The following is a 26,633-nucleotide window of genomic DNA, read 5'->3' as shown; positions in this document are numbered from 1 at the left end:
AGCAACTCCACAAGCTGCTAGTAGCAACGTCCTATGCCTATGGTAACAAAAGTAGGCCTCCGCCCGTAGCAAAAATCCACCATCCGCCGGTAGCAATGCCAGACACCTTAAATAGCAAAACCGCCTCCGCAGGTAGCAACGCCGCAAGCCTATAGTAGCAAAATTCCTAATGATGCAGAGGAGCGGGAGATGGAGGCGGCTTCGGGCAGGCCATGGCAATGGAGAAATTCGTGGCGAGGTCGCCGCACTTGAGGACGAAACGAGGTCGGAACCACATTGCTCTACGTCCGCCGCCGGCTCATCCCGTCCCCGTGGTGCCGCCGGCCCAGCCCGTCGCCGTTGCGCCGCTAGCGCCTACGAGGCGGAGACCCTCACGCTCGCTGCTGGCATGCTGCAGGTCGACCGCCTCCGTGCTGTGATGCCCTCCCCGGCGGCGGAGCAGCCACCTGCGCTGGAGCTCGAGCTCATGCGGGGAGGAGAGGCTCCCTTGCTGGCCTCGTCCGCCGGCTTCCTCCGCTCGTCTCCTTGGTCTGCAGGAAAAAAAGGGAAACGAGAGGATAAGGCAAGGAATTGAATGGCCAGCAAATGAAGGAAGGATTGCGGTCTGGTGGTCCCGTGGACACGCGTCGCGCGCGGACGCAGGAGGTTGCTGGACGTTCCGTCCCCCGGGGGAATCCCATCATTTTCCTTACCCTCTGTTTGGTTGCACAGAATTCGCCTCCGAATTGAATTGGCAATGGAATACCAAATCAACGTTGCGAATGGAATACCAGAAATGTTGTTTGGATGTGCACGGTATTCATCTGTAGAATCAACGCTGCGAATGGAATTCTAAATCCCGTTTGGATGTACATTGTGTGGAATTGAATTTGAACAATATAAAGTGTGTAATAATATGAATGAAATATACATGTATATATTAGAATGCTATTATTTTTCACATAATAACAAAATTTAGGTAAAAATAAATCAAACAAAAAAAAATCAAATCACTGCCCTCCTGCAGGTCGAGTCGCTGGCGACGGTGGTGGGGAAGACGGGGTGGTGGCGCGGGGCCCGGCAGTCGGCGGTGGCGCGGCGGCGCGAGAGGGCTGCAGCGCCGGTGGTGGGGAAGATGGGGTGGTGGCGCGGGGCCCGGCAATGGCGGAGGCTTCGGCGCGCGGAGAGGGTCGCAGCGTCGGTGGTGGGGAAGACGGGGTGGTGGCGCGGGGCCCTGGCATGGCGGCGGCGCGGAGAGGGCTGCAGCGCCGGTGGTGGGGAAGACGGGGTGGTGGCGCGGGGCCCGGCAGTCGGCGGAGGCTCGACGGCGCGAGAGGGCTGCAGCGTCGGTGGGGAAGACGGGGTGGTGGCGGTGGGTGTGTCGCCGGCCCGGCAGGGTGGCGCGCGGCGCGGCGCGGGCGGCGCGGCGGCGGCGCGCTGGGGCCCGATGGTGGCGACGCGGCGGCGGCGCGGCGGCGGCGCGGATAGGGCTGCAGCGAGGTTGTGCTTGAGGTTGGGGGTGTCTACCCCTTCGCTCAATTCAGAGCCATTTCAGAGGTCCGGACCTCGGAATTGGTGGGCCGAAAAATTACACGCGTGGGTGGGCTGCTCGGAATTGAGCCCGAATTCCACGCCCCCAATTCCGAGCGCAACCAAACAACAGAATTGGCCTTTTTGGCCCTCAATTCCAATTCCGAGCCCCAATTCCGCGCAACCAAACAGAGCATTAGAAGAATCCGGGTGCGTAATGACGTGCGTGTCGGAACACCAGTTCTGAGCACGAATGGCGGATCGAACGGCGAGCGGCAGCCTGTCGACGAACTGGACGGCCGGATGTGGCCCAATGACGTGTCTGCGATTTTCTTTTGTGAGACGCGTCTGGGATTGAACCCGTGGGCCGCCTCGGTTTGACCTGCTACACAGCTCGCTGACCGCCTACCACACGGCACGTTAGCCGTTAAGGTACAGGTGCACCTGCACGTCGCATGGCCGCCGCGTTGCTTCGCGTGGTTAGCTACGTGTGATCGTGATCAGATGGTTAGGATAACCTACCGGATTAGTTTTCTCAAAACTCAGTTTTCACGAGGTGCTAGCACGGGCAGGATGCACGCGTGTTCCATAGACGTGAGCGTATGTATGTATTGATGAGCGTGTGTTTGTACTATGTTTCCAATTTTTTTTTTTGACATGGTTGAAAAAAATCAACGTGAGTAACTTCTTTTTAACCTAAGTCTAGGATGTCAAAAGTGAGGATCGATTCGATCCGGTCGCAGTAGTCCAAGGACCGTAGCATTCGCCCTGGTTGCTAGAGCTCCCGCTAGCCTTGTGCTCGTGCCTGCGGTAGTGCAGTGACCCCTAGTTGTCGGCGGCGACACGTTATTGCGCCTCGTCCATGGATTCCCCATATTACATCCTCCTTTTGTGTCCAAGTTACTGAGAGCATCTCTATTGACTCAACCTATTTTGAACATCAAATATGTAGATTTTGATCCATATTTAGGTTTCATGCGGATAGGACAGGGGTCTCGGTCCTTACTTGATTTGTTTGGGGCGGGGTCAAACCCTGCGGGCAAACCCCAATTTGTTGGCGCTGGCAATTTTCCCTTTTTTTTTCATTTTAAGCCAATCTGCGCAATTTTAATAGACAACAACGATATAGTTTACAGCAAAATATATTTAAATAGCTTGCAAGCAAATAAATAAATAAATAACATAATTTACAAGAAAAATGAAAGGAGATGACTACTGATTTCCTATGTGAGCCCATAATGCACATGCGTGGAGGAACTCCTCAAACTATGTTGCCCCGCACTCAGCTCAATCAATTTACCATGAAATTGTCACCCGCCATTGTAGATGCTATTATCACGCACATCCTCAACAACTATGTCGTGCATGACCACACAAGCAGCCCTCACCTCTCACATGGTTTCAGCGCTCCAAGTTCTAGCAGGGTAGCAAACTAGTCCATCGAGATTGGAGCACACCAACTACTATCTCCTCAACATCCTTTGTGATTTCCTGGCCCATGACTCAATATGATTGATATTCAATACGATTGATATGATTCTCATTCTAACAAGTTACAACTTCTTTTTGGAAGCTCATCTCCAAAAGAACTCCTAGGTTAAACATGGTTAGTGTGGAGCGATTTGAGGATGGGTGACCGGTGGGGAAGTTGATCCCAAGTCTGTATGAGTGACGACAAAGTGCGCATAAAAGACTAGTGTTGATCTATGAGGCTAGTATAGAGATCCTAGAGACCTACCAGGGGTAACATGTGAAAGTGCATGGAGCCCCCATGTGTAGTTTTGGTAATTAATGATAATCCCTATGGACTAATGTTTGCATTGAGTTATATTTGAGGAGTTGTCCATAGGCAATGCCTGAACCATATGTTGGCTTCAATGTTGCAATAAGAAGAAATTAATAAAGGATATCAAGTGTCAAGTATGTCTTGAAGATGAAGATGAAGTGAGCCCTCAAGTTACTTCAATACATCAACATGATAAAGAATGAAGAAATGAAGTGCAAGTTCAAGATGAGCCAACTCGAAGAGATCATATGCTTGAAGCTTGCCATCCTTATGGTTATCATGGATATGCGAAGATGCACCGTAGAAGAAGCTCTCCCATAGTGGAGTATGGGGAGCATTTCGCATGACTTCATCAAGCAAGCACAATCAAGAAAGACGTTCCATCTCGTTGCGGTCGAGTCCGTCATCATCAAGCTCAAGTGGAATGCGCAAGGTTAAGGTTTGCTCTTGATAGGGTTTCTTTATCACCGGTCTCATGGTGTAGTTGGAGACCGGTTTATAGTTTAGTTGTCGTACTATCAAGAGGTCTCTCGAGTGAGTAACTTGATCGTATCCTTCGGAGAACTCAAAACTTCGCATCCTTGCATCATCTTTCTTGGTTGTTATTTGGATCTTATCCATGTGATGTTTTAGAGCTTGTCTTATTCTCATGACAAGCTCTAGTTCATCGAAAATGGATTTCGTATAGATCACTTGTTGCGTTTTCGAGTTTGGTGATTTTCTCGGTTTCTCATGTTGAGGTGTTGCGCCTCTAAAAATAATAGAAAATCACCCCCATTAGTTTCCATGTTTTCACTCTATTCGGAGCTACCAATGTTAAGTTTTGGATTTTACAAGGTAGCAGGTTTATATCACCAGGCCGGATTTTCCGGGCCGGTTGGCTAAGGACTTTTGACGATGTCTGGCAGTAAACCCCCTGGTTCCAGGCCGGACTTTTGCCCGGAATTTCCCAGAGGCCGGATTTTCCGCGGGGGGGGGGGGGGGGGATTATTCGGCCCTCACTTACACCGAATTATCCGGCCCTGGATTTGCCCCCAACGGCTCGATTTTCTTGGGGGTATAAATACCCCCTTCTTCCTCCTTGGGCTGCTGCTTCTTCAACTCTCTCTCTCCTCCATTGTTGATCTTAAGAAGCTTGCCCTTTCTCTCTTTCCCTCCATGATTCTTGCCCCCTTTTGAGGGAAAAGAGAGAGGAGATCTAGATCCATACTTTGACCAAACCATATCATCTCTTTGTGAGTGAATCTTTGGGATCTAGATCTTGGAGAATTTTGTGTTCTCCTCTTTATTCTTCCTCTCTTATTCCTCCAATAGCTTTTGTAGCTTTGTTGGAATTTGAGAGAAAAGGACTTGAGCATCTTTGTGGTGTTCTTGCCATTGCATTTGGTGCATAGGTTTGAGTTCTTCACGGTGATTCGTGGATGTGAAAGCAAGAAGGTTGTTACTCTTGGGTTCTTGGAACTCTAGACGGATTCTAGGCCTTTGTGGCGATTTGTTGAGAGCCTCCAATTAAGTTGTGGATGTGTGCCCCAATCTTTGTGTAAGGCCCGGTTTCCGCCTCGAAGGAAATCCCTTAGTGGAACCGTGACCTAGGCCTTTGTGGCGAGGGTCACCGGAGAATAAGGTGAGGCGCCTTCGTGGCGTTCGGTGTGTGGTGTGAGTACCGCATCTTGGGGTGAGGCCTTTGTGGCGTTGGTGTGCATCGACCAACCACACCTCAAGGTGAGCCTCTTGTGGCGTTCGGGAGCACTAAGCCACGACACCTCTCCAACGGAGATTAGCACTCGCAAGAGTGTGAACTTCGGGATAAATCTTCGTGTCCCGCGTGCCTCGGTTATCTCTATACCCGAACTCTTTACTTACGCACTTTACCTTGTGATAGTCATCGTGCTTGAAGTTATATATCTTGCTATCACATAGTTGCATATATTGCTTAGCATAAGTTGTTGGTGCACATAGGTGAACCATAGTATATAGGCTTTGGGCTTGATAAAGTAAACGCTAGTTTTATTCCGCATTTGTTAAGCCCATTTCGTAAAAGTTTTAAACCGCCTATTCACCCCCCCTCTAGGCGACATCCGTGTCCTTTCAACATGCCCGAGAGGGAGTGTCGGGCTGTTACATCCTTCCTACAAGTTTCTTGTTCTTTGGCAAACCTACACTTTTTCTCTTCTTCAGGAGTACAAAATATTTTCATAATTGTAGCCTAGTCCGGAATAATTGTAACCTAGTAGGGATAGATGTCATCAGATAGATAATACCCTTTGGTGTATGCATGGTAGTTTATCTCATAGTGAACCTCTAGAGAATTGCCTTCTGCACGCTTAGAGAATATTGGCAATGTACCGATAAAATTGTTGTAGAAAACTCAATCAAGTTTCTATACATCTACGGCTATGTACAACATGAGATAATGGTCATACAATGGTGACCGTCAATGTCTATGTCGGAGAATTTCGATAGGTGCATAATATAAACCGAGTTCGTACTTCAAATTTGGCCGCGCAAATGGCCGAGCAAGTCCTAGATGATGCATTTGGCAGGCGGGTTCGAATCGAAGGTCGACGAAGTGGACCTAGGCAAAGACACAAGACGGTAGCAGGGTTGGTTGCTGGGCGCGAGATTGTCCGGTGGTGGCAAGTGCCTATAACATAATAACAACGCCGACAAAAGGACTGGCCTTCGACAAGAACCGGCCAAAGCGGGCGACACTGTCAAAGGGGGCGAACAATGCTAGCGATGGTGTTGAGACCGAGCAGGAGAGGGTTGATTGCGGGTGGAGTGGCTTGTCTGCCACTGACAGGCGAACCTAGGAAGGACAAAAGAGGACGCGTGAACACGGATGATGTCTATGTGACTATATTTCTAGCCTAAATTTAAGCTCGAAATGAATCGATGTGGATAGATCCACGGTGCTCCGTCCATTAAAATCGTGCCACTTTGGGCCATGCCCACTATCCACGATTAGACATCCTAGATTTAGTTGGGTAAGGCCGCTACGAGATGCCATATATACTAGGCCATGGTTATTTGGAGACTCGAGAGAAAGGCTGGAAGAGGGAGCGAGGAGGGGTCCTATTTGACGCGTTTAGCGCCGGCCATGAAATCAACGCCCATAGGATAGCAACATGGGCCAGCCCAGCAACATCGTCTTGTTTTTCACCTCCTCAGTCGTCTTCTTCCTCGCTCCCACCACCTGATTCTAGTTGACTTCCTTAACCCCCTTCCACAAGCGCCGGCCAAACCGCTTGCTGTCGTCACCTGCGTCCGAACCCGCTATTGTGGAGCCTCGGGGCACCGCCCTCTACCCGCTGCCCACCACCGATCTGCCACCATCCCGGACATCCCTCTAAACCTACCGATCTCCCCCAATTTCGGCAAATACCTGCACCCGAAACTCTAAAAACCAGTGCCAACGACCCCCCGCACCCGAAACCCTAAGTTTCCTTCTCTCCTCACCGGATCATGGGAGGTTTCTGAAGTTACCTCCTAGGCTCCTACTCACACAATTTCTCAGAACATAGCCTTCAATCCGCTCGACCTAAATGTTAAGGCCATTTCATTGTTCACAAAAAATGTATAGGAGATACCTACAGTGATCTAGGAGAATCCTGTGGTCCAAAGAACGGCCACGGCGATGGCTAGAGATGTCTTCGATATATATTGTGGGCTCTGGTGCACCAGATGCACACCGAAGCCAAAAATTAAGATGCGCTGCTACCTCCTGCGAGCGATGGAACAATATATGCAGCAGGTCAAGATCCAAGGTAATTTACATAGATGAGAGCTCCTCCCTCCTAAAAATGTATTAATGCCTCTCCAACCAGTTTGATCGGACTCCTCTTCCAGCTCCATACCAGGCTCTAAGAGCATCTCCAACATGCGCGCTCTATCCCGTGCCGTATCTAAAAAAGTGACTAGTTTAGCGCGCGGACGCAAAATAATGCTCCAACAGGTGCTACAACCGGCGCTGTAAAATACAGCTTGGGGCAAAAGCGCTATATCGTGCACTATATCTACCGCGCCGAAAAGAACACGTTGTATAAGTCGCACGTAGAAACAACTATGGATTTTTACAACTCCAAGATTTAGAGCTTCTGCTGGAGGTGAATATGTCCTCGCACGCAAAACATGGATAGAGCGCGCTGCAAAGCGCTTTTACAGCGCCAAGATTTAGCGCGCCTGTTGGAGACGCTCTAAGGCTCTACAGGCAGGCGAAAGTCCACTTTCCTCGCAGTAATTGCGCACCCAATCTATTACGGGTGCGCCGTACTCTTCAAATTCATGTTCCTTGTAAAGCGCTTCAACTTCCGACGGACGCATAACTATTCTTTTTCCCATGTCTTTCATCTATCCATAGAACACCAAAATGAGAAATTCAAATTATGTTAGGCTTAGAAAGAAGTCCTGCGTAGAGTCCACGGGGAGCCTTTTTCGATTTAATCTCTAGTCAAACTAAGACTGGAGCTTGAAGCCACTACTCTAGAACAGGAAGAAGCCTAACTTCTGCATTTTGATACGGAGGGAAGGCATCACGGGCAATAGAATTGTGAGCTCGATGCGGTCTACCTATGATCAAGCTGAGGGAAGGCATTGCCTAATAAGCGTACCCATGCAGTATCAGTTTACGCACATATAGCAATACCCATACACAACCATACAGAAGGAACAAAAAAGCAACATGTAAGCCGAAGCTATACTTCCAAATTGTTACTACGTATTATAAGAGGCGAGCCTTAGTATCAGGCTAAATGCGGGATTTTAATGCCTTAGTGGACCTTATGAGCCATTAAGCTTGAATGGGCATGCAGTAAGGACAAGCTAGGTTCTAGGTTGGTACTGTACCCAGATTTATGATGCCATAACAACACGTCAACACCAGTACTATAAAATTATAATTGTACTATTTTCAAGAAAACGCAAAAGACCATTGTGTTTCATTTCATTGGAATGATACTATTGCAATATTGCAGACCCACCACCAACCATTGCAACAATCAGCTTAAGATGGACAAGCATTAACATTAATCTTCAATCCCTGTTCTTCCAAGAAAATAGTGCTACACAGCTTACCAGCCATGCACTCTACAAGAACGAGTAGAGATGAAGTTCCAATGCATTTCTTTTCTATTGCTCTGATCATGCTGCAGCTGATTCTGTTGCAGATCTTCTCAGCCTCTTCTGTCCACTCATGCACCGAGCGGGAGAAGCACTACCTTCTCCAGTTTCTTGATGGGCTATCTCAAGACGGTGGCCTTGATACGTCTCCAACGTATCTATAATTTCTGATGTTCCATGCTTGTTTTATGATAATACCTACATGTTTTATACACACTTTATGTTATTATTATGCATTTTCCGGAACTAACCTATTGACGAGATGCCGAAGTGCCAGTTCCTGTTTTCTGCTGTTTTTTGTTTCAGAAATCCTAGTAAGGAAATATTCTCGGAATTGGACGAAATCAACGCCCAGTATCTTATAATTCCACGAAGCTTCCAGAACACTGGAGAGGGGCCAGAGGAGAGGCCCAGGGCCACCACACGTGGTGGCGGCGCGGCCCAGGGGGGCGCCCCCCTGTTGTGTGGCTGCCCCGTGGCCCTTCCGACTCCGACTCTTCGCCTATATAAGTCGTCCTGACCTAAAAACTTCGGGGGAATAAGCCACAGTACGAGAAACCTTCTAGAGCCGCCGCCATCGCGAAGCCAAGATTCGGGGGACAGGAGTCTCTGTTCCGGCACGCCGCCGAGACGGGGAAGTGCCCCCGGAAGGCATCTCCATCGACACCACCGCCATCTTCATCACCGCTGCTGTCTCCCATGAGTAGGGAGTAGTTCTCCATCGAGGCTAAGGGCTGTACCGGTAGCTATGTGGTTAATCTCTCTCTCCATGTACTTCAATACAATGATCTCATGAGCTGCCTTACATGATTGAGATTCATATGAGCTTTGTATCACTATTCATCTATGTGCTACTCTAGTGATGTTATTAAAGTATTCTATTCCTCCTCCATGATGTAATGGTGACAGTGTGTGCATCATGTAGTACTTGGTGTAGGTTATGATTGTGATCTCTTGTAGATTATGAAGTTAACTATTACTATGATAGTATTCATGTGATCTATTCCCCCTTTCATAGTCTATCGGTGACGGTGTGCATGCTATGTTAGTACTCGGTATAATTGCGTTGGTCTATCATGCACTCTAAGGTTATTTAAATACGAACATCGAATGTTGTGGAGCTTGTTAACTCCGGCATTGAGGTGCTCTTGTAGCCCTACACAATTAATGGTTTTGTCATCCAACAAGAGAGTGTAGAGTGGTTTTATTATGTGATCAATGTTGAGAGTGTCCACTAGTGAAAGTATGATCCCTAGGCCTTGTTTCTAAGCATCGAATCTCCGTTTATTTACTGTTCTGTTGCATGTTTACTCGCTGCCATATTTTATTCAGATTGCTATTACCACTCATATACATCCATATCACTTGCATTTTACTATCACTTCGTCGAACTAGTGCACCTATACATCTGACAAGTGTATTAGGTGTGTTGGGGACACAAGAGACTTCTTGTATCGTGATTGCAGGGTTGCTTGAGAGGGATATCTTTGACCTCTTCCTCCCTGAGTTCGATAAACCTTGGGTGATTCACTTAAGGGAAAACTTGCTGCTATTCTACAAACCTCTGCTCTTGGAGGCCCAACACTGTCTACAGGAAAAGAAGCCAACAGTAGACAGCAAGCTATTTTCTGGCGCCGTTGCCGGGGACCGAAGAAAAGCTACACCACAGAGATTTCTACCTCCCACGTCAACCACGCGCCAGTTGTAGACATCAAGTATTTTCTGGCGCCGTTGCCGGGGAACAAAGAAAAGCTACACCACAGAGATTTCTACCTCCCACGTCAACCACGCGCCAGTTGTAGACATCAAGTATTTTCTGGCGCCGTTGCCGGGGAGGAAAGGTAAAAGGTACTCACACTCCGGATCCCGGCTACTAAGCTATTTTCTGGATGAGTGCTCGAAGCTATTTCCTTTAGATCCTGCAATTGCATATTTTTGTTTCTTGTTAAACACTAGTAAGGCATAATGGAAAACAACTGTGAGCTTTTTAATCTATTTCCTGAGTTAAGACATAAATGGTGCGTTGCAAAAATTGAAAAACCTATGGAACCTTATTTGCATGCTAATGGCAATGTTATTAGTATGAATGCTTTGAACACCATTGTTGCTAATGATATGGAAAATTCTAAACTTGGGGAAGCTGGCTTTGATGAGCATGATATTTTTAGTCCCCCAAGCATTGAGGAGAAAATTTTCTTTGATGATACTTTGCCTCCTATTTATGATGATTATAATGATAGTGGTCTTTTGGTGCCGCCTACGATGGAGGATAAATTTGATTATGATTACAATATGCCTCCTATATTTGATGATAGCTACTTTGTTGAATTTTCTCCCACTACAATTAATAAGAATGGCTATGCTTATGTTGGGAGTAGTAATAATTTTATGCATGAGACTGATGATAAGAATGTTTCATTTGATAGTTATATTGTTGAGTTTGTTCATGATGCCACTGAAAGTTATTATGAGAGAGGAAAATATGGTTGTAGAAATTTTCATGTTACTAAAACACCTCTCTATATGCTGAAATTTTTGAAGTTACACTTGTTTTATCTTTCTATGCTTGTTGCATTATGCTTCATGAATTTGTTTATTTACAAGATTCCTTTTCATAGGAAGTGGGTTAGGCTTAAATTTGTTTTGAAATTGCTTCTTGATTCTCTCTTTTGCTTCAACTCTTATTTCTTGCGAGTGCATCATTAAAATTGCTGAGCCCATCTTAATGGCTATAAAGAAAGAACTTCTTGGGAGATAACCCATGTTTTTATTTTACTACAGAACTTTTGTTTTATATTTGAATCTTGGAAGTTGTTACTACTGTAGCAACCTCTCCTTATCTTATTTTATTGCATTGTTGTGCCAAGTAAAGTCTTTGATAGTAAGGTTGATACTAGATTTGGATTACTGCGCAGAAACAGATTTCTGTCTGTCACGAATTTGGGCAGTGTTCTCTGTAGGTAACTCAGAAAAATCTGCCAATTTACGTGAGTAATTCCCAGATATGTACGCAACTTTCATTCAATTTGAGCATTTTCGTTTGAGCAAGTCTGGTGTACCTAAAAAATTCGTCTTTACGGGCTGTTCTGTTTTGACAGATTCTGTCTTTTATTTCGCATTGCCTCTTTTGCTGTGTTGGATGGATTTCTTTATTCCATTAACTTCCAGTAGCTTTGGGAAATTTCCAGAAGTGTTAAGAATGATTGTGTCATCTCTGAATATGTGAATTTTTGATTATGCACTAACCCTCTAATGAGTTTGTTTTGAGTTTGGTGTGGAGGAAGTTTTCAAGGGTCAAGAGAGGAGGATGATACAATATGATCAAGGAGAGTGAAAGCTCTAAGCTTGGGGATGCCCCCGTGGTTCATCCCTGCATATTTCAAGAATACTCAAGCATCAAAGCTTGGGGATGCCCAAGGCATCCCCTTCTTCATCGACAACTTATCAGGTCACCTCTAGTGAAACTATATTTTTATTCCGTCACATCTTATGTGCTTTACTTGGAGCGTCTGTGTGCTTTTATTTTCGTTTTGTTATTTTCATTCTCTGAATAAATTCATGCTTGTGTGGGAGAGAGACACGCTCCGCTGTTGCATATGAACACATGTGTTCTTAGCTTTACTTTTAGTGTTCATGGCGAAGGATGAAACCGCTTCGTTCATTGTTATATGGTTGGAAACAGAAAATGCTGCATGTGGTAATTGGTATAATGTCTTGAATAATTTGATACTTGGCAATTGTTGTGCTCATATAGATCATGTTTAAACTCTTGCATCATATACTTTGCACCTATTAGTCAAGAAATACATAGAGCTTGCTAAAATTTGGTTTGCATGATTGGTCTCTCTAAGGTCTAGATATTTTCTAGTAAGGGTTTGAACAACAAGGAAGACAGTGTAGAGTCTTATAATGCTTGCAATATGTTCTTATGTGAGTTTTGCTGTACCGGTTCATACTTGTGTTTGCTTCAAACAACCTTGCTAGCCTAAGCCTTGTATTGAGAGGGAATTCTTCTCGTGCATCCAAAATCCTTGAGCCAAAAACTATGCCATTTTTGTCCACCATACCTACATACTACATGGTATTTCTCTGCCATTCCAAAGTAAATTGCTTAAGTGCTATCTTTAAACACTTCAAAAGTTATTACCTCTTATTTGTGTCAATGTTTTATAGCTCATGAGGAAGTATGTGGTGTTTATCTTTCAATCTTGTTGGGCAACTTTCACCAATGAACTAGTGGCTTCATCCGCTTATCCAATAATTTTGCAAAAAGAGCTGGCAATGGGGTTCCCAGCCCCAAATTAATTAACTTTCATAATTTTACAAATAGACACTCCTCCATGGTATGTGATTGTTGGACGGCACCCGTGTAAGGGTACATTGCCCCTATGTGTGGTTTTGGTAATTAATGACAACCCCTATGGACTAATGTTTTCATTGAGTTTATATGAAGGAATATTCCATAGGTACTACTTGCTCTCCATGTGTTGGATTCAAGTATGGATGCCATGAAGATAAAGGTATATCTTGTGTATTGGCATCAAGATCATCGATACAAGGTTGAGTTGGGCAAGTTCAAGATGAGCGTCTCAAGTGAATCACATACTTGAAGCTTGCCGTCCATTTGATGATAATGGACTTGTGAAGATGTGCATCAATGGAGCTTTCCCATCATAGTGTATGGGAGAGCATTTGTGAGTATTCACGAAGCAACATTGGTCAAGAGAGGCATTCCGGCTTGAGTGAAGCTTGAAGAGTTATCATCAAGATCAAGCGGGATGCGCAAGGCAAAGGTATGGCCTTGCTAGGTTTTCCTTTTACCGGTCTCAAGGTGGATGTTGGGAGACCGGATTATAGGATAGATAGCCGCACTATTAAGAGGGGCTTTCGGTTGAGTAACTTGATCACATCGTCTTAGGGAGCTCAATCCTTTGCATACTTTGCATATCCTTATTGCTTCTTGGTGTTTCTCTATGTGAGGTTCTTGAGCTTGTTGCTAGCTTTACAACAAGCCCAAGTTCATCGAAAACGGAGTTCGCATGCATCTTCTATTGCGTTTTCGAGGTTGGGTGATTTTACCGGTTATTCATGATATAAGGTTCTACCCTTTTATATTCATGATAAAATTCCCTCCTACAGTTTCTTGAGTTTGCACTTTCTATTGGATAGAATTTGTTGTTATCTTTCCAACGAAATTAGTTTCATGTCAATCGGAGTTCGGGAGCAATAGTTATTAAAGAAAAGGTAAAAGAAGAAAAAGAAAAAGAAAAGAAAAAAAAAGGGGAAGGCTGCCCGGTTGCCGCCCGGACTGCCGGGCCGCACGCCGGCCCACCCGGTCCGCACCGGGCGCCAACCGGACCGGGCGGCCACCGGCCCTTTGACCGGCCTGCCGGCACAGCCCCGGCCCGACCGGGGGCCTCGCCGGCCTGCTCGCCCAGCGCTACGGGCCGCCTCCTCGCCCGGCCGGGCTGCTGCCCACAGCCCACCCTTGGCCTGCCGCCCCCGTGCGCCTCTGGGCTTTCCGCCGCCCACGCGGCCTGCCTCCCCATCTGGCTGGCCGCTCGCCCGCCCCAGCTGGGCCTTCTCTCCCCGCGCGGCCCACTCGCTGTTTTTGGCCTCCAGTCCGGTCCGGCCGGGCTGCTGACCGGCCTGTCTGGCTCCAGCCCCGGTCGGCCGGCTGGGCCGCCGGCTGGGCGCTTTTTTGGGCCATTTTTTATGCCTTTTTCACTTGTCTTTTTCCCCAACGGTTTTATTTGTTCCCATGCTATAAATAACCCTTCTTCCACCTTGAGCAACAACTTCTTCCCCTTTCTCTCACCTCCATTATTGCATTTGAAGAAGTTGCTCTCTCCCTTGATTCCTCCAACCGTTCTTGCTCATATTTGAGGATTTGAGAGAGGAGATCTAGATCTACACTTCCACCAAACCGTTTCTTCTCTAAGTGAGGGAATCTCTTGGGATCTAGATTTTGGAGTCTTTGGTTGACTTTCCCCCTTGTTCTTCCTCTCCAATCTCATCCTAGCATTCGTTGCTTTGGTGGGATTTGAGTGTGAAGGACTTGAACACCTCCGGTGTTCTTGCTTTGCATCATTGCATAGTGTTGAGCTCTCCACCACGATTTGTTCGAGTGAGAGACCGTGAGCTTGTTACTCTTGGAGGGTGACCTCCTAGTTGGCTTGGTTGGTGTCCCGGTGATCTCTTCGTGGAAGATTGTGAAGGGGCCCGGGCTTCTCCTTCGTGGAGCTTGTGAAGTGGTTGTGGAGCTTGCCATCTCCGGAGCGGAGGAAAAGCTAACCATAAGGAAAGGGCCATTATCCTTCGTGGGTGTGGTTCGGAGAATAGGGTGAGCCTTCGTGGCGCGGGGAATCCTTCGTGGGACCTCCACTCCTCCAAACGTGACGTACCTTGTTGCAAAGCAAGGGAACACGGGAATACATCCTCGTCTCCGCGTGCCTCGGTTATTTCTATACCCGAGCTCTCTTTCCTTGTGATAGCCATCGTGCTTGAAGTACATATATCTTGCTATCACTTGTGCTACATATATCTTGTGCCTATCTTGCTTAGCTCTAGTTGCTATTGTTACACTTAGTTGAGCTTAGCATATTTAGGGTTTGTGCTTGTAAACTAAACGATAGTTTAATTCCGCATTCTTACAAGACAAATCCGCAAGAGTTTGTAATTGCCTATTCACCCCCCCTCTAGGCGACATCTCTTATGCTTACACAAAAATTTGAATCCTATATGCATGAAAATGAGAAAACTATTGTTGATGCTTGTGCTACTAATTCTACTTCTTGTGAAGCATCTATCTTAAAGGAGAATGTTGAGTTAAGGGCTCAACTTGAGTTGCTAACTGGCAATTATAGGGAATTGGAAGAAAGTCATAAAAAGCTCTCGGGCTCTCATGATGACCTTCTAATTTCCTATGATGGGCTAAAGTTAGCTCATGAGGCTAGTATCACTAAGGTAACATCTTGTGAGCCTCATATGGACATTAGCACAATCTCTACTACAAATGCTATATTGCCATGTGCTAGTCCTTGTAATCCATCTAGTCAAACTAGTGATACACCTTGTGTTGGATTACTCACTTTGTCTTGTTGCTCTAACAATGAAGCTTCTACTTCCTCTAGTACTTGTATTTCTACTAACCATGTAGAGGAAATAAAAGAGCTGGAGGCCCAAGTCCTTTCTTTGAAGAAAGACTTGGAAAAGCGTCATGAAGGGAAATCCGCACTTGACAAGATGCTAAGTGTGCAACAATCCCCCAATGACAAGAGTGGACTTGGATTCAACTCCAATAACAAGAACAAGTCCAAGAGCAAGAGTAACAAGAAGAAGGGCCAAGATAAAGTCAAGGATCCGGCCAAGTTGGTTTGCTTCAAGTGCAAGGTTGAAGGGCATCATGTTAGATCATGCCCATTGACGAAGAAGAAGCACTTGAGTGAGAAACAACAAGGGAAACGGTCACAAGGTCAAGGTCAAGCTCATGCTCGACCTCAAGTTGAAGATAGGCCACCTCTCAAGAAGAATCAAGATATTATTCCCCAAGAGAAGAAATCAATAAAGAAGAGAAAGGGGAACACTTGCTACTTATGTCGTGAGAAGGGGCACTTTGCTTCTTCTTGCTTAGGTGGTACCTTATCTAACCCTATAATTGTTGATAATGATTATTCTCTAGGGAAGGATAAGGATGGCAATGTTTTTGCCAAGTTTGTTGGAACTCAAAGTGGTTTCAAGAAAAGAACCATTTGGGTTGCCAAGCCTATTGTGACTAACCTCTTTGGAACCAACTTGGTTGGGGACCAACAATCTCAAACTTGATCAATAGGTACAAGTGGAGGTCATTGGAGACTTGGCTATTTCATGAAGAATTAAGGGATCTTCATATATTATATTTTTACCAAGCCAAGTCGTATGGATTATCATCTAGAACTTATATCCAATGTTCCTCTTTGCGGTAACTTATACTTCAACTCATCATATTTATTGTAAGTTACTTGCCCCTTTGCATGTTTGGTTTTGTACCAAATATTTGTTTGTATGTGTTGTGTCTTACTTGCCTATCTTGTGTATTCAAGTATGTTTGTTTGACTCATCATATACTTGTGTATTGTTTTGAGCCTAATGCACCTTGATGATATCTTATTTGGCTCTCTTTGAAGTGATTAATGGAACATCCCATTTTGGGGGAGTGATATGCTTTGTGCATCTCTCTTTCTTTAAAATGTGTGTACATGAGTACCACCACTTAGTATTGATATTGCAAGATTATCTAGTCACTATGTGGTGTGTCATACTCATGAGAAATTCAAATTCTAAATATCCATTAATCATCTCTAGTTGAATTTTAGTTGCCTCTTATTTAGAAGAAATGTTTTATCACATTATGGGGGAGTAATATGTTTTGTACATATCACAAGCCTAGAAAATGTGAACATATGAGGTTATGCCACTTAGAGTTCATGCTCTTCATTATCTTGTTCCTAGGTGGCATGTTTGCTCAAACAAGCTCCATTCCTAATAAAAATATTTTATTACTCATCTTGTGGGCTCTTGTTTGAATATGAAATTCTTGGTGCGGGTTTTCCTCAAATACATATCTCTATATCTTATTTGGGACACCGTTTGCTTCAAGTTATTCTAATCATTGCCGTGCGTGATTGTGTGACTAGTTGAAGTTATCAAGAATCTTCATCCGTGCATAGTGCTTAATTCTATATACTTAGCCTATGCATTTTATTGTGAAGTTGATCCTTACTATCATTGTCAATACTCCACCGGAAATTATTTCCAATATACTCATTGTCTTTGACAATTGATAACCTTTTATGTGGTTGAATTTTTGGATCATCTTCACCTTGGATTGTTTCTTACTTCCTTATTTTATTTACAAGAATCTTTATATCTCCCATATGTCTTCCTTGTCCCTTTGAAAAATCTTTTGATAAATCCTCTTGATTCATATCAAGTGTTTGTTTTGGAATACATAGCTTTTCTTTACGGTACATTGTGCCATAGTGAAAAGTGAGGGTCTGGTTTATTTGTTCGAACCTTGCTCTTTTGGGGAGTTTGCTATCTCATTCCTTCGTACATATTTTATTAGCTTGAATGAGATAAATCTTTGAGCATGTTTGCTTTATTTCATCCTCTATGCTCAATGGTTTCTTCTTAGTTCACTTGTTGAACTTTGTTGAACAAATCTTTTGTGATTTGCTTCTTAGATATAATTTGGACAACAAATTTGTTTTGTGAAACCTCTATGCCTTATTCAATTTTTTTGGTGTTTTGTCCAAAGTATATCTTTCTTGGATCTTTAAAAATCTTTGTGCGTGCTTATATGTAATTTATTTATATTTATAGCATGCTTGCTTTCTTTCGATCCATTATGTAGGATATACTCCATCAAATCCTAAATGGCTAAGATGTGCATGAAATTCAAATTTCATCTAAATATGCACATGTTTATATGGAGTGTGTCCTATATATTGTGGTTAGTCTAACCATGTTGGACCCAATAAGTTTGGGGACCAAGATGTACTTGAATGATGTTTTAGGTGCATTGGAGATGCAATGGAAGCTTGTCTCATCTATAAGGAAGGTGTTGTCACCATATGAGGATTGGAGTCAAGCTAGGATGATCGATGAACTCTTATCTACTACATCAAGCCATTGCCATCTCGGTAACAAGTATCTTATTCATGCACTCTCATATAGCATCCAACCTCTTGTAGGTTGTATCTTGGCATGAAATTATTTATTTCGAAAATATTGCGGTTCTTGAAAAACCTTTTTCTTTTTTTTAAAAGTAAAACTTCTTATTGAACATTTGAGTAATTTGAGAAGATGCATATGATAGGTTATACATATATATCACATTTTATGATTCACCTATCACAAATATGCCCTCTAGCAATTTATTGCATATCAATTCCTCAAAGAGCTCTTGTGTGCAATATTGATGAATTTGTGAAATAAATCCGTATTTGTGATACTTGTTGCCTTTCTCAAAACACTACAACTAGCTCTACTTCCCTTATTGTTAGTTGTAATGTTTTTGAGATCTAACTTGGTTGAAGTTCATTCATATACCATAAGTGAAAATTGGAGCCATAGGCTATATATGCTTCGTAAGCAAACATCCTTTGGTATATTTTATGACTTCATCTTGGATATCTTGTCTTATCTATTTTGTTAACCTCTTGTGTGTGCATGTTTCTTTATGGATCACTTTGTCCACTTTAGAAACTTATATACATAAGAGCGTTAATCCGTCATCTTGATATCCTTGTTCTTTGCCGACCATCTTTTACCCCTTTTGTTTTTAGTGGGTTGGTAAAGAAAATTTATGAGTGCTTGGTTTATTTATTTTCTTCATGCACTCATATCTCGTAATTGTTGGACTAAAGTTGTTCTTGATAAGCATACTCTCTTTATCTTAGTTGTGTTCTAAATGATATATAGGGAGTGAGGATTCCATGTTTGTGCATATTGTATTCAAATGCAAACATTATAAATTGTGCACGAACCTTGGGGAGCTTTCTTATTTTTAGAAGCACTATATCTCTCTTATCATGATATCTTTGTTTGTCCAATTGGATCTTTGATTGCTTGCTTTATTTGTTGAAGCTCACTTCACCATGTTATCTTTATGCAATCTTTGATCCTCAATATAGTTTGACTTCCTTCAAGTATTCATCATTGGATATGTGCACTTGATTCCACTCAAATTATGAGAAGTGCACACTTTGGGGAGGAACTCACATTATATTGGCCTTCTAAATTTTTCACCCATTTTGACAATCGATGCCAATGGGGGAGAAGTTTAGAGGGTTCAAGGGAATGGTTTTATACTTAAGTTTGGTTTGTGCTTAAGTGTTTTGCCTCTCATGCATTCCATATTTATATGTCTTGTATGGTTGTATATATAGTGGAAACTATCCCAAAGGTTAATCTTGACAATGTATGCAATGAAACGTGCATACATTGTGGGGGAGTTTTCTCTATATATATTGGTTCTACTCACATCTATTGCATTTGTTGTAGTTGTGTGAGTAGAGCCGGTTTTGATATGGGCTAGTAGCTTTGTGCTACTTGACCATATCAAATACAACCTCTTGTATACAACTTATTCTCGGATAAGTTGCGTACTTGTCACTAATATTCATTATATAAACCCTCTTATTGTGGTTGTCATCAATTACCAAAATGGGGGAGATTGTAAGGGTACATTACCCCTATGTGTGGTTTTGGTAATTAATGAAAACCCCTATGGACTAATGTTTTCATTGAGTTTATATGAAGGAATATTCCATAGGTACTACTTGCTCTCCATGTGTTGGATTCAAGTATGGATGCCATGAAGATAAAGGTATATCTTGTGTATTGGCATCAAGATCATCGATACAAGGTTGAGTTGGGCAAGTTCAAGATGAGCGTCTCAAGTGAATCACATACTTGAAGCTTGCCGTCCATTTGATGATAATGGACTTGTGAAGATGTGCATCAATGGAGCTTTCCCATCATAGTGTATGGGGGAGCATTTGTGAGTCTTCACGAAGCAACATTGGTCAAGAGAGGCATTCCGGCTTGAGTGAAGCTTGAAGAGTTATCATCAAGATCAAGCGGGATGCGCAAGGCAAAGGTATGGCCTTGCTAGGTTTTCCTTTTACCGGTCTCAAGGTGGATGTTGGGAGACCGGATTATAGGATAGATAGCCGCACTATTAAGAGGGGCTTTCGGTTGAGTAACTTGATCACATCGTCTTAGGGAGCTCAATCCTTTGAATACTTTGCATATCCTTATTGCTTCTTGGTGTTTCTCTATGTAAGGTTCTTGAGCTTGTTGCTAGCTTTACAACAAGCCCAAGTTCATCAAAAACGGAGTTCGCATGCATCTTCTATTGCGTTTTCGAGGTTGGGTGATTTTACCGGTTATTCATGATATAAGGTTCTACCCTTTTATATTTATGATAAAATTCCCTCCTACAGTTTCTTGAGTTTGCACTTTCTATTGGATAGAATTTGTTGTTATCTTTCCAACGAAATTAGTTTCATGTCAATCGGAGTTCGGGAGCAATAGTTATTAAAGAAAAGGTAAAAGAAGAAAAAGAAAAAGAAAAGAAAAAAAAGGGGAAGGCTGCCCGGTTGCCGCCCGGCCTGCCGGGCCGCACGCCGGCCCACCCGGTCCGCACCGGGCGCCAACCGGACCGAGCGGCCACCGGCCCTTTGACCGGCCTGCCCGGCACAGGCCCCGGCCCCGACCGGGGGCCTCGCCCGCTGCTCGCCCCGGGCGCTACGGGCCGCCTCCTCGCCCGGCTGGGCCGTCGGTGCCCACAGGCCCACCCTTGGCCTCCCGCCCCCGTGCGCCTGCGGGGCTTTCCGCGCCCACGCGGCCTGCCTCCCCATCCTGGCTGGCCGCTCCGCCCCAGCTGGGCCTTCTCTCCCAGCGCGGCCCACTCTCGCTGTTTTTGGCCTCCGGTCCGGTCCCGGCCGGGCTGCGACTGCCCGTCTGCTCGACTCCGGTCAGTGCCTGAGGCTGGGCGCTTTTTTGGGCCATTTTTTATGCCTTTTTCACTTGTCTTTTTCCCCAACGGTTTTATTTGTTCCCATGCTATAAATAACCCTTCTTCCACCTTGAGCAACAACTTCTTCCCCTTTCTCTCACCTCCATTGTTGCATTTGAAGAAGTTGCTCTCTCCCTTGATTCCTCCAACCGTTCTTGCTCATATTTGAGGATTTGAGAGAGGAGATCTAGATCTACACTTCCACCAAACCGTTTCTTCTCTAAGTGAGGGAATCTCTTGGGATCTAGATTTTGGAGTCTTTGGTTGACTTTCCCCCTTGTTCTTCCTCTCCAATCTCATCCTAGCATTCGTTGCTTTGGTGGGATTTGAGTGTGAAGGACTTGAACACCTCCGGTGTTCTTGCTTTGCATCATTGCATAGTGTTGAGCTCTCCACCACGATTTGTTCGAGTGAGAGACCGTGAGCTTGTTACTCTTGGAGGGTGACCTCCTAGTTGGTTTGGTTGGTGTCCCGGTGATCTCTTCGTGGAAGATTGTGAAGGGGCCCGAGCTTCTCCTTCGTGGAGCTTGTGAAGTGGTTGTGGAGCTTGCCATCTCCGGAGCGGAGGAAAAGCTAACCATAAGGAACGGGCCATTATCCTTCGTGGGTGTGGTTCGGAGAATAGGGTGAGCCTTCGTGGCGCGGGGAATCCTTCGTGGGACCTCCACTCCTCCAAACGTGACGTACCTTGTTGCAAAGCAAGGGAACACGGGAATACATCCTCGTCTCCGCGTGCCTCGGTTATTTCTATACCCGAGCTCTCTTTCCTTGTGATAGCCATCGTGCTTGAAGTACATATATCTTGCTATCACTTGTGCTACATATATCTTGTGCCTATCTTGCTTAGCTCTAGTTGCTATTGTTACACTTAGTTGAGCTTAGCATATTTAGGGTTTGTGCTTGTAAACTAAACGATAGTTTAATTCCGCATTCTTACAAGACAAATCCGCAAGAGTTTGTAATTGCCTATTCACCCCCCCTCTAGGCGACATCTCGATCTTTCAACCCGAGGATTCGGTTAGCCATGGCTTGAGAAAGCAAAGGTGGGGAGGAGTGTCATCTAAATAAAATTAAAATAAAAGGCACTCCTTCATGGTATGAGATTGTTGGCATGCACCCGAGGATTCAGTTAGCCATGGTTTGTGAAAGCAAGGTTGGAAGGAGTGCCACCCAATTTTTTTTTTTCATGGGAGCCGCTCTTTGAAAGTCTGTCTGGCAAGGGGGTTAGAGTGCCCATTACCATTCGTTGACAACAACAAACACCTCTCAAAATTTTACTTTTATGCTCTCTCTATGTTTTCAAAATAAAAGCTCTAGCACAAATATAGCAATCAATGCTTCCCTCTGCGAAGGGCCATTCTTTTACTTTATGTTGAGTCAGTTTACCTATTTCCTTCCATCTTAGAAGCAAACACTTGTGTTAACTGTGCATTGATTCTTACATGCTTACTTATTGCACTTATTATTTTACTTTATGTTGACAACTATCCATGAGATATACATGTTACAAGTTGAAAGCAACTGCTGAAACTTAAATCTTCCTTTGTGTTGCTTCAATGCCTTTACTAAGAATTTATTGCTTTATGAGTTAACTCTTATGCAAGACTTATTGATGCTTGTCTTGAAAGTACTATTCATGAAAAGTCTTTGCTATATGATTCAGTTGTTTAGTCATTATCTTTACCATTGCTTTGACTCACTTCATTCATCTCATATGCTTTACAATAGTATGATCAAGATTATGTAAGTAGCATGTCACTTTAGAAATTATCTTTGTTATCGTTTACCTACTCGAGGACGAGTAGGAACTAAGCTTGGGGATGCTGATACGTCTCCAACGTATCTATAATTTTTGATGTTCCATGCTTGTTTTATGATAATACCTACATGTTTTATACACACTTTATGTCATTATTATGCATTTTCCGGAACTAACCTATTGACGAGATGCCGAAGTGCCAGTTCCTGTTTTCTGCTGTTTTTGGTTTCAGAAATCCTAGTAAGGAAATATTCTCGGAATTGGACGAAATCAACGCCCAGTATCTTATAATTCCACGAAGCTTCCAGAACACCGGAGAGGGGCCAGAGGAGAGGCCCAGGGCCACCACACGTGGTGGCGGCGCGGCCCAGGGGGGGCGCCCCCCTGTTGTGTGGCTGCCCCGTGGCCCTTCCGACTCCGACTCTTCGCCTATATAAGTCGTCCTGACCTAAAAACTTCGGGGGAATAAGCCACGGTATGAGAAACCTTCCAGAGCCGCCGCCATCGCGAAGCCAAGATTCGGGGGACAGGAGTCTCTGTTCCGGCACGCCGCCGGGACGGGGAAGTGCCCCCGGAAGGCATCTCCATCGACACCACCACCATCTTCATCACCGCTGCTGTCTCCCATGAGGAGGGAGTAGTTCTCCATCGAGGCTAAGGGCTGTACCAGTAGCTATGTGGTTAATCTCTCTCTCCATGTACTTCAATACAATGATCTCATGAGCTGCCTTACATGATTGAGATTCATATGAGCTTTGTATCACTATTCATCTATGTGCTATTCTAGTGATGTTATTAAAGTATTCTATTCCTCCTCCATGATGTAATGGTGACAGTGTGTGCATCATGTAGTACTTGGTGTAGGTTATGATTGTGATCTCTTGTGGATTATGAAGTTAACTATTACTATGATAGTATTGATGTGATCTATTCCCCCTTTCATAGTCTGTCGGTGACGGTGTGCATGCTATGTTAGTACTCGGTATAATTGCGTTGGTCTATCATGCACTCTAAGGTTATTTAAATACGAACATCGAATGTTGTGGAGCTTGTTAACTCCGGCATTGAGGTGCTCTTGTAGCCCTACACAATTAATGGTGTTTGTCATCCAACAAGAGAGTGTAGAGTGATTTTATTATGTGATCAATGTTGAGAGTGTCAACTAGTGAAAGTATGATCCCTAGGCCTTGTTTCTAAGCATCGAATCTCCGTTTATTTACTATTATGTTGCATGTTTACTCGCTGCCATATTTTATTCAGATTGCTATTACCACTCATATACATCCATATCACTTGCATTTTACTATCTCTTCGCCGAACTAGTGCACCTATACATCTGACAAGTGTATTAGGTGTGTTGGGGACACAAGAGACTTCTTGTATCGTGATTGCAGGGTTGCTTGAGAGGGATATCTTTGACCTCTTCCTCCCTGAGTTCGATAAACCTTGGGTGATTCACTTAAGGGAAAACTTGCTGCTGTTCTACAAACCTCTGCTCTTGGAGGCCCAACACTGTCTACAGGAAAAGAAGCCAACAGTAGACAGCAGGCCTCGCCACGTCATGGCGAAACGGCACGGATTGCTGCAAATGGGAAGGCGTCACCTGCAACTGAGGCGGGGCCATCATTGAAGTCTCCCTGGCCTCTAGAGGACTAGAAGGGTGCATCTCGCCTTGCCTCGCCGGCCTCACCAACCTGTTACGTGTCAACCTCTCACACAACTCGTTCTCCGGTGGCCTTCCGCTGGAGCTCGTGTACTCCAGCAACATCATTGTCCTCGATGTCAGCTTCAGCAGGCTTAATGGGGTGCTGAACGAGCTGCCATATTCGGTCACCTCGGCCCGGACTCTACAGGTACTCAACATCTCAAGCAACCAACTGACTGCAGAATTTCCATCATCCACATGGAATGTGATGCGGAATTTAGTCGTGCTCAATGCCAACAACAACAGCTTCACTAGGTGCATACCACCTTCTCTCTGCCTCTCGTCGTCTTTGGCCATGCTTGATCTTTGTTACAACCAATTGAGTGGCTCTGTTCCTGCTGCACTTGGTAATTGCTCCAACCTCAAAGTTCTCAAGGTTGGGAACAACAAGCTAAGTGGGATCCTCCCTGCTAAACTCTTCCATGCTACTTCCCTGGAGCACCTCTCTTTTCCAAACGATGGCTTACAAGGAGAACTTGATGGAGAGAATATAGTAAAACTCAGTAATCTGGTTATTCTCGACCTAGGAGGGAACAAATTCAGTGGCAAGATCCCAGACACCATAGGTAAGCTAAAGAAGCTAGAGGAGCTCTATTTGGGTAGCAATAACATGTCCAGGGAGCTTCCATCAAGTCTGAGTAACTGTACCAATCTTATAATCATTGAACTGATGATTAACAACATCAGCAGAGATCTAGGGAGGGTAAACTTCTCTACCCTGCACAGTCTAAAACATTTACATCTTATGAGAAATAACTTCAGTGGCATGGTTCCAGAAAGCATTTACTCATGCAACAATTTGATTGCACTGCGGCTGTCGTTGAACCATCTCCATGGCGAGATCTCACCAGGAATAGGGAACCTGCATCTTTCGTACCTATCACTTGCTAGAAACCCTTTTACAAATATTATGAAAGCTTTTCATGTCTTTAAGAGCTTCAGGAACATCACCACCCTGATTCTTGCCCAGAACTTCATGAATGAGGCCATGCCACAAGATGAAACCATACATAGTTTTCAGAATCTTCAATATATCAACATGGCTGACAGCTCATTAACTGGAAATTTACCAGTTTGGTTATCGAAGCTCAGAAATTTGAAGATACTAAGGTTATCCAACAATCGACTCAGCGGACCAATGCCAGGCTGGATCAACTGCCTAAATAGCCTCTTCTATCTGGATGTATCGAATAACAGATTTACTGGGAAAATCCCCATCACCTTGATGGAGATCTCAGTGCTAACATCAGATAAGATATCAACTTATTTGGATCCAGGACACCTTGAACTACCTGTTTTTCGGGGGAACCTATCGCGCCAATACCATGTTCTTACGGCTTTCCCTAAGTTCTTGAATCTAAGTACCAACAACTTCACATGTGTGATTCCACCGGAGATTGGTCAATTGAAGGTGCTGTCTCAAGTCGATTTCAGCTTCAACAGATTATATGGAGATATTCCGCCGTCTATCTGCAACCTCATGAAGCTGGAGGTGCTAGATTTGTCTCTGACAGGTGAAATCCCAGCAACATTGGGGAATCTTCACTTCCTTTCCGCATTCAACATTTCTAACAATGACCTAGAAGGGCCTGTTCCAACAGGAGGCCAGCTGAGTACATTTCCAGAATCTAGTTTTGATGGGAATCCGAAACTGTGTGGCGCTATGCTTATTCACCATTGTAGCTCAGTTGGTGGAGATCCTGTCTGCGTTATCTCCACAAAACAACACAGCAACAAGATCATCATTTTTATTGCCTATGGTTTGTTCTTTGGAGTAGGGGTGTTATATGACCAGTTAGTGTTTTATAGGTATGTCGGCTAAGCCCACTTCAGTTGTAATTTCTTCTAGTATCCAATGTATACTGGCAAAGAAAGCAATAAAAAATCATAATATTTGCCGGTCAGAAGTGTTTATACAATTATTATGAATTACAGCGGATAGATATAGACGTCAACAACCTGAATAAACATCCTTACCGTGACTGATACAATTAGGATTACAAACCAAAATATCACCATGTTTGGTTAAACAAACTTATGCGGTAGTTTAACCCGCCTCCAGCCGAGCCAATGCAAAGAAAATGATATCAGTGTACCACACAAAGAACATGAGCCGAGCAGAGAAACAGATTTCTGCAGGTTGCTTACACCGTTGCACACGCCCTATTCTATTTACCAGACACAGCTACAT

General features: G+C 44.4%; 1 pseudogene; it reads left to right on the top strand.

The window, feature by feature from the left end:
- The first annotated feature begins 6,932 nt into the window (after nt 1–6,932).
- On the top strand, nt 6,933–26,496 carry LOC127292993 (tyrosine-sulfated glycopeptide receptor 1-like; annotated as a pseudogene).
- Nucleotides 26,497–26,633: the final 137 nt, after the last annotated feature.

The sequence above is a fragment of the Lolium perenne genome, chromosome 4, assembly GCF_019359855.2.
Source record: "Lolium perenne isolate Kyuss_39 chromosome 4, Kyuss_2.0, whole genome shotgun sequence".
Lineage (NCBI taxonomy): Eukaryota > Viridiplantae > Streptophyta > Magnoliopsida > Poales > Poaceae > Lolium > Lolium perenne.
Note: the sequence above shows the minus strand (reverse complement) of the source record. Positions and strands in the feature narration are given on the sequence as shown.